Genomic DNA, 8,786 nt, shown 5'->3' on the forward strand with positions numbered 1-8,786 from the left:
TCTCACTTTAAAAAACACCACAGCTTTAACTTTAACGCCAAATTGATCCCACTTGATTTCCTTCTGGAGTCTCAGACCTTGAAAATCTGTTTAGAAAGCCTTGAAAATCTGCTCTGGTTTGCTTCCAGTTATGTTCGCTAAGCTGGGAAAAAAAATCCAACAGTTTTCTTTTTATTTAGTCGTGTCTGATTAGCCATTTAGTTAGCGCTGCAGTTACCTTCAACGTGCTGTTACACCCTCTCGTCTGTGTGTTCATGTCTTATAAAGTAGATTTTGTTGGTTTGTTGTCACTGATCACATTTGATTTAGCCCTCAACCACCATGTGATACAGAAAACAACATGATGCTAACTACCGAGCAGAGACGGCTACTTTAGCTCGTGTTTGCTCCCACTTCCTGTTGGAAGTTCACTAGAGGTGGTTTCGTGAACTAGATGTTGATACTGCAGCTTCCGGGGGTCTTAGCAGCTAATATGGAGCATCTACACATGAGGCCACAGGAACGAGGCCATAATTTGTGTCTATTTAGTTGGATATACAGACAATTAGATGAGAAAAAGGCTGGAAATACCAAAGCAGGTGGAAATTAGCAGGAACATGACGCACGGAGCTATCTTTGCTAATGGACAACAAGGAGAGGCTCTCTAAGACTCATTGTTGCTTCTGACGGGACCTTTTTTCTAAATGTGCAGACGGAGGCTGACTCAGCTCAGGACACGTCTGAGTCCAGGATGGCTGGGGGGGGGGGGGGGGGGGGGTCCAGACGTCTCCACAGGCACCCGTGATTCACAGAGACAAATCTTAAAATGGCTGTAAAGTGTAGCACAGCAACGGTTATGCTTCTATTTCAGGATAATTTATGCCAAAGACCAGGGAAATAAGACTGGCTCCCTGTCTGCCCCAGTTTAACAGATGAGGGTCGGAGCCGGGCAGGAAGCTGAGCGGACTGACACCCTGTCAGAGCGGCTGACGCCGACACCCCACCCAAATTGGTCGAAGGCGTCGCCGCTCCGCGTGTAAATGTTTCTCCGTGTCGTCGGCAGATTGAGACATACATTTTTAAAAAAAGTCTGAGTGCGCCGACTACGTCCGTAATGCTCTCATGTTAGCATTCGGTCTGCTAATTACGAGCCTTCCTTTGAGGTAATTACGCTAATGAGGGAGAAGTTTCCTGTGGTCATCAACACTGCTGCAAATGTGAAATGGAAAATCAATTTTCCTGCTCTGCTGGAGGGGAGAGTGGCTGCAGGAGCAGCAAACCGGCACCGTTTGCTGACCTTTTATAAATTAATTTTGCGGCACTTTTCCGATTTGCACTCCAAGAAGTGCTCAATGAAAGTTGCCCTGCCTGAGAATGTTCTACACGCCTGAAACCCAGAAGAAGAGCAAAAACACGTCGCAGCCACGGAGGGTTTCGGATCTCAAACCTCGGTGCCGTTGCTGTCTCCCTTCGCTTGCTTAGCTGCAGAGGACGGCTCGCTAAATTGTCCCTGAAACGTTTTCCGGCGAGACACCGTGACATGCTGTTAGCAAACAATCACCCAGAGCTCATTAGCTCTGTGCACTGCATCAGCGTAACTCTCAGCTGAGAGCATTAGCATGCCGCCGAGTATTGATGTCCTTGTAAATCAACACTGGCAGTAAATACAGCAGGTAGGACAAGGACCGTGAGCACGGCATGTCCACAGGTGCTCGGCACATCCAGCAGGGAGGGAAAACCAGCCTGGAAGAGAGAGAAAAAAAACGGAGCTCTTCGAAAAACATGCTAGTTTAACTACTGGTGAAACGTTAAATGTGTTAAATGAGTCCCAACCCTGCTCTGCCCCTGTCCTGCCCCTGTCCCCCTTCCTGGAACCACACAGTTAGTTTGTATTTGCTCACATCACTTCCTTCTGTTTGATGCGGCTCGATCGTGGCTTATGAATACCATCGAGCGGCCGCCATCGCCGGGCCGCTGAGCAACGGATAGAATCATTATCTAATGATCAGAAAATCAACGGAGATGCAGGGTAATGGCCTCGGTCTGCCAGGTCCTCTGCAGTGGCATTTAAAGTGATTAATGATGGACGTGAGAGAGGGAGTCCACATCCCACACATCCAGAAAGGCGTCAACGATGACAACAACGACAACAACCGACTCCCCGTCAGATTGATCCCCCTCAGATAAGCGGATGCCAGCCGGATGTCGATGATCCTTTCAGCGTTCCTGCTCATGACGTAAACATGTCTGTCCATGTTTCCAGTGTTTACCTGCTGTCCCTGCAGCTCCCACTCAAGTCTTTATGCTCTCATGACTCATGGAAAGAGATGTTTGGATTCAGGCCTCCATTCAGACTGGAGATGCAGGAAGTCTGCCTGTTTCCTGACTGGCTGGTTCAGCTGGAGCTGGTGGCGTCTCCGTGTTGTTGTGCTCCGTGAACGCCGCCCTTGTATTCAGGCGGCAGATGTGTTGCGCTCAAACTCTTCATCAGTCGTGCTTGTTGAATGGAGAGATTCTGGCGCCGTGCGGCGTGCGTCTCCGGGCCCGGGGCCCGGGGCAGCTGCTCTCATTCCAGCACATCCCACCTGCCCCCTCCCACTTCTACTGGAATCCCCAGATCTGCTGCAGATGGAGTCCCCTCAGAGGCAAACGCCCCATTCAGCCGCCATAAAAGACTTTGGAATGTTAGCTGAAGCTAGAAAAACAGAGCGGGGGGTCTGAAGGGCCCCTCAGGAGGAGAGAAAGGAAACGGCAAACGTGCGACGGGATTCAGAGCCGAGTTGTTCTCCGTCTCCACTCTCAATGAGGATTGATTGGTGATTGTTTTTGGTGCGTCTGTCCTGCTGCTGCAGTGACGTGAGCGAGTGGTCTAAAATAGCCCTCAGACACAAACCTGCATTTATTTTTACATTATTTTATATTATATTTATTTTATTTTATATCTAGTTGTTGTGAAGTCCCAGAACTGGTCTGGATGTGGTTTTCATCTGGATAAAATCAATCTGAAGATGTAGCATCGAGGGAACGACACTGGACCCAAACCGCAGCCCTGAGGAACACCACAAAAAACAAACACAAACCCCGACATCTTTTCTTTAAACTTCTCAGCTGAGATATTTCAGGGGCAATTAAAATTCAGGCTCTAACATCTTGAACAGGTGGGAGATGTTGACACCTGAGCGGCGGCTAAAATGATGCCCGTTTTAATCGAACAAGGTTCTTATTCACCGTTGAAGTGCAGCTACGCTAATCTCTCCAAAACTTCCTTAAGTGTCTCTCAAGGAGTTTGGCTGCAATCAATCACGCTGTGAGTGGACGTCAAACGGTGCGTTTCTGCAGAGCAAAACACCTCCAGCAAACCTGCCAATTACAGATAGCTGCCGGTGTGCAGCATAATATTAAAGCTGGCAACGAGGAGAAGAGAGTTTCCATACGCAGGAGCGCAACGGTGCAATTTGTGTGCACAAAGAAAGGCCATAGGAAGTCGGCCCGATGTCCCTGGGTAGTCAATTGGTCCGAGAGGTTTCCTCAGCCATCAAGACTCGAGAACAAACTGGATTTAATTGTTTCAGCTGCTTTTCTGACGTCTAAAATTGGGAGAAGAATCGATGAGAATCGAGCAGCAGAGCAACACGAACGAGGCTGAAGAGCGTCGAGAGAAAAACAACCCCAAACTTCCACCTTCACCCGAGGAGCCGTTTCAGTCGGGACGCGTCACCTCAACGGCTGTTTGCTGATTTAAACGACGTTTCCTGTAAATATCCGAGTTCCTTTGAAACCGGTTCAACTCTGCAGATGTGGTTTTTCTGGGTGTTCGAGGGAAAACATCTGCATGTGAGCGGAAGGTGGAAGTCAGTGAACGGAAGCAGGAAAAGGTTCCTCTTCCTCCACTAATGACTGTAACTAGATGTGTGATTAGTCCGGCGCTCTTCATCCCCCCGTCCCTCCTTCCTTTCATCCCCTCTGCTGTCTGGGGAAATTGATGGCGATGTGTCGGGGGTCCAAGACCACAGGTGTTTGGGAGGTAGCCGGTAATGAATGGCTTCCAGGAGAAAGTTAATCATGATTAATGAGCAAGAGCAGCTGGGAAGAGGTGGAGGGAAGCGTCCACGTGGGGGAGGGCCACGCCGGCAGAGTCTCCTGGTTGGTCTGACCAGCCGGGGACAGACACGCTAACACCGTTGCGAACTTCCAGACGCCGCCTGTTGCTGCGAGGCACCGAAATTGGAAAGCTGGAGCCAGAAGTGTGTCAGAATGCATCTTCTCCGGCTCCGCCAGCACAGATGTGCGCGGTCGTCCACGGGCTAATCTCGCTGCTCATCGGCCACGACCCCAGCGTGGGAGCGCGTTGAATAAATGAATGTGTTAATCCCAGAAACGTCCCCGCGATAACGTGAGTTACTGCGCGTTCAGGTGGAGACAGAGGTGATGTTCCGCTCCTTTCCGCGCCTGCAGAAACTTTGGTGGAACGTTTTCTCGTTATCCGGACAGTTGGCATTAAATCGTCCTGCTGAATGATGTGGAAGCAAATGATTGAACCTAGATTGATTTTCTTTTTTCTCATGTGGGACGAGAGTATCAGAACGATCCAAACTCAATTGCAGGTTGAAAACAAACAGCGGACGGAATGAGACGATGTTTCCGGTCTGTTGTGCAGCCGGGGCTCCCGGAGGCATCCGTGCATTGTTTATTTTTCCCTTCACGGGAGGCCCGAGGGAGGAGGAAATTACCTTGTCGCTTGTCAGCGCGCGGCTGTAATAGCTGTGTGTGTTATCCGTATGGCAGCGGTAAACATGGGCGTGTGTTGCTGTAGGCGGACAGGTGCTCATGCTAATCAAGTGTGTTTCCCTGAACCATCTGTGTGTCCCGCTCCAAACCCTCCCTGTCCATGTCAAACTCTGTGTGTGCCCAGAGGACACTCACACCTTCATGTTCGGACAGGCTGGGTCAAAGGTCAGATGATGGACCGGGTCGGGAAGGGGGGGTCGCCTATCCTTAAAAGATGCCTTCCAGGCTGAATCACTGTCCAGCAGTGTCCCTCTGTCCTTACTGTCTGCGTCTCTGTCCACGTGTCCACCACGTGTCTTTCCTAATTATCCCCTGGAGACAACGGCCATTGGCTGAAGTGAACTCCGCCGTCTGTGAGTGACTGATGGCTTGTCCGTTGCTGTGGCGACGGCGATCCCGCTGTAAGCGAACCTGTCGACCCTCTCAGCTGCCAGCCCGTCCGTCTCTTTGATTCAGTCTGCGTCCCACCCACGCCTCCATCGTCGGGGTGTCACGATTCTTCTTCTCTGCCTTCAACATCTCCCTTAATGTTCCACTTTAAAAAATCAGTAGACGCATATTTACCCTTTTCAGGTGTAAAGTGATTAATGGCGAGCCAGGATTTCGATCCCTCTGAGGTGATCCTGGGAATCGGCGTTCCAGCTGATGGCTGGTCTGGCACCAGGAGGTTTGGGAAATTAGATTTTTACTCGCGGATCTTCCTGACAGAAGAGGAAGGATTTCTGTGTTGCCCCACCTCCCGTCTCATCAGACTCCGCCGCAGCATTAATGGGACAGACGCGGTTGAAATGGATCCGGAAACTGTGGTGTGGTCTTGACACCAGCAGAGTGACGGTCAAGTGTCCTCAGTTGGACATCAGCCCCCTTCAGTCCAACATTAGAGGACGACAGCAGATCCGGAGCTAATGGAATACGCAGTCAAAATAATACATTAAGGCTTTCCAAGCCCCGCCCCCGACGTCCACGGCTTTGATCTGAAAATGGATTTTTCTTGTTTACTGTTTGATACGAACACTATGCAACAGTTATTGGCGGATCAATTAAGTATCAGCCTGATGGACCGTTAGCTTGGCAGGATGATGGAACTACAGCTTAGCTAGCCAAGTCGGCGCTCGTTTGCCAGGGTGACGTTAGCTTCCAGCCCCGGCGTTGGCGTGATGTCGCAGCTCTCTTACTCTCAAAACAGACATGCTAGTAGCAGCTTTCTGTAGATTCATGCAAACAGTAGCAATCTTATTATTCCAAGAAGGCTAATTTGAGAGATGTAAACGGTTGCCGTAGTAACTGTGCAGTTTGCCACTTTTGCCCACTGGTGGGTCGGAGGTTCTACTTCAAAGACGCAGCAGTTTTGATGAAGGATGCTGCAGTAGTTAGCACATTAGCAGGACACTTCCAGGTGCTCCAGTTAGGAGAATCCTGCGTCCACGTAGCTTCGGAGCACAATCCGGGCGTTAGGAATAATTACGTGATGGCAGATTTTCCAGGCACATCAAAGGTTCCCCGAGGATAATTGAAAATCCGTAATTTAGATGCTTTTTCTCTTTGTTTTCAACAGTGAACAGAACAAGTCATGTTCATTATCAGTGGGATGCTCTCACACACACACACACACACACACACAGACACACACACACACGCACACACATTTTCTATCCATTAAGCCAGAGTAAATATCGTGGGAGAGCTTGTTAGGCCTGTCGAGTGCCTTAATGTGCCGAGGGATGAAATGAGTGATGGAAAAAAACAAAGGAGGTCGGCGTTGTGCCTTTCATCCTCCTGTGTCTTTAGTGATAGCCATGTTATTAGTTTGTAGTCTGATTAAAGGAGAGTCTGGCATCAATGCCCCCGAGTCATTCATTTTATTAACCTTGGTGTACTTGTCTGTGTGTGTGTGTGTGTGTCTGTGTGTGTGTGTGTGTGTGTCTGTGTGTGTGTGTCTCTGTGTGTGTGTGTGTTCTCCCTCTACACTTGTCTTTATCTGTTTTGATCACTCTGCAGAACACAATGATGGCTTCATTGATTAAATCAATATTCCTGCTGTGACAGATGCTGCTGAGTGGACTTCTTAACCTTGATTAAAGCCGATCTTTGATCAGGCGGTCAAAGCCGGAGGCAAAAACCTGCTTTGAGCAGGACGGAAAAGAGACGTGCTGATGTGTTGATCGACCTGCTGACAGTTTTGGTTTTATTGTTCAACATTTAGGTGCGTTTGAGCTTATTTGTGATTGAGCTGTTTACAGACTACAGATCACAGTTGGATCTACAGCCAGTGAAGAGTTCTGAGTTACCTCATGCATTTTGTCCTGTACGTGTCAGCGTCAGCATTCTAGCTCCGCCTCCCCAACATGATGCGCCTTCTCGACGCGCTCCCTATCCGCATGAACTCTCCTGACTCAGCGGGATCAGACGGATCAGAGTTGGAAAAACTCTCATTTCAACAGGAATTTGCTCTGTTTCTTTGATATTAGGACCTCTTTGAGTTCTTATGATCGTTTTCTCCCAGCTTTTGTATCATTTGGCTGCCTCCACGCATAAATGAGCAGAGTCGGGTCCTCGGGTCCCGACGCGATCGATGCTCTGTAGGGACACGCCTTAGGCCTGTTTGGATAGTCGATTTCAGAAGCTGAATGGAAGGAGATCTTAGTTACAGCCTCCCTCACACGTGGATCATTAGCATGCCTGATTAGGCTTCCTGATGGATGACTGGATCAATGGCACTGAGAAATTCTGCGGGGGAAAACTTCATCTGCTTTTGTTGGTGTTACGCTGTATGGAGGAAAGTGATTTATGGCTTATGAATAAAAGTGGGAGATTGAGAATAAGTGGAAGATTTGAGACCGGGAACATTCTCTTTGATACGTCTTGCTCATGTAAGTGAGTTAATCTACGTCCATTTGCAAACAGGAGAAGCCTTCTGGCCTGAGATAATCTGTTTTTAACCAGGCTTGAATGCTGCTGTGACCCTGCGGGGCCCAAATCCACCATTCTGGTCCCTCGGTGAAGGTGAAGACACGGCTGCACTTTTACATCAGATGTTCTGTCAGAAAAGTGTTTAACCCCACATTACCCCAGCAACAGGGAGCGCCACGGGAGTGCTTGATTCCTCATGTCAACGCCATCCGAGTTTAGAGTCAGGAGCTCCCTGGTGACCCTGATGATCACATCTCTGCCTCAGACAACGTCGGCCGAAGCCCGTTTGATCAAGTGCAGCGGCTCATCTTCCCTTTTATTCAGCGCTAATTATCATCATTACTCCACGCAGACGGGGGATGATTCCACTTCAGGCCTCGCTCCGGCCCAGGACATTTCCATCGCTACGTGTCCCCTTATGGCTGGCAGCTGTGCACGTCCCCATCACATCCCCACAGATCCACCAGTGTTTCCAGCAGCAGTGAGAGGGGAGATGCAGACCCCGTTTAAACCTGCATCGTTACTGTAGGTAGAGGATGGATGTCCTCCCCATGCTGGACGCGCTCAGGTAAAGTGCCAACATGTCCTTATCCGTGTTGGCACGATGGCTTCATGAACACAATTCCTTTAGTTTTGTATAACTGGGGTGATATTTCTCATTTTCCTTGTAAATGACCAGTGAGGGCCATGCTGAGTCCATCCCAGCATCAGCTGGGGAAAACCCAGTCAGGCACTGGAGGAGGCCTCAGCTGGATCGACTTGCTGTCAGATAAAATGATCATCTTGTGTTCAGCTGCCTTTAATTATCCTGTTGCCGCTGGAATTGTAAATGAACCACTCCATGATGGTGGACCTTCCTCCTGCTTCCGATTTTCCGAACACTTTGACCGTAAATGCTGAGTTCCTGCGTTCTCAGATCTCCACAGTGACACCACGAGAACGTCGTTATTATCCTCAATATCAGACGTATGAAAATAAAAACAGCAGCAACTCCATGACCGGCTGAATGAAGGCAGGGAACCCTGCAAAAGCCTCATGAATATTTGCCCCAGTAGGAGCAGATAAACGTTTCCACCACAGGCTGCAGGACCATCAGGTGTATCCTGGAG

The 8,786-nt window shown here is 49.3% G+C and overlaps 1 long non-coding RNA gene across 1 annotated transcript; it reads left to right on the top strand.

Moving 5' to 3' along the window:
• The first annotated feature begins 7,743 nt into the window (after positions 1-7,743).
• LOC115251717 (uncharacterized) lies at positions 7,744-8,483 on the top strand. The gene is made up of 3 exons (XR_003890244.1): positions 7,744-7,770; positions 8,030-8,245; positions 8,357-8,483. It is a non-coding gene; the product is annotated as an uncharacterized lncRNA (long non-coding RNA).
• Positions 8,484-8,786: the final 303 nt, after the last annotated feature.

Source organism: Takifugu rubripes, chromosome 12, assembly GCF_901000725.2.
Source record: "Takifugu rubripes chromosome 12, fTakRub1.2, whole genome shotgun sequence".
Taxonomy (NCBI): Eukaryota; Metazoa; Chordata; class Actinopteri; order Tetraodontiformes; family Tetraodontidae; genus Takifugu; species Takifugu rubripes.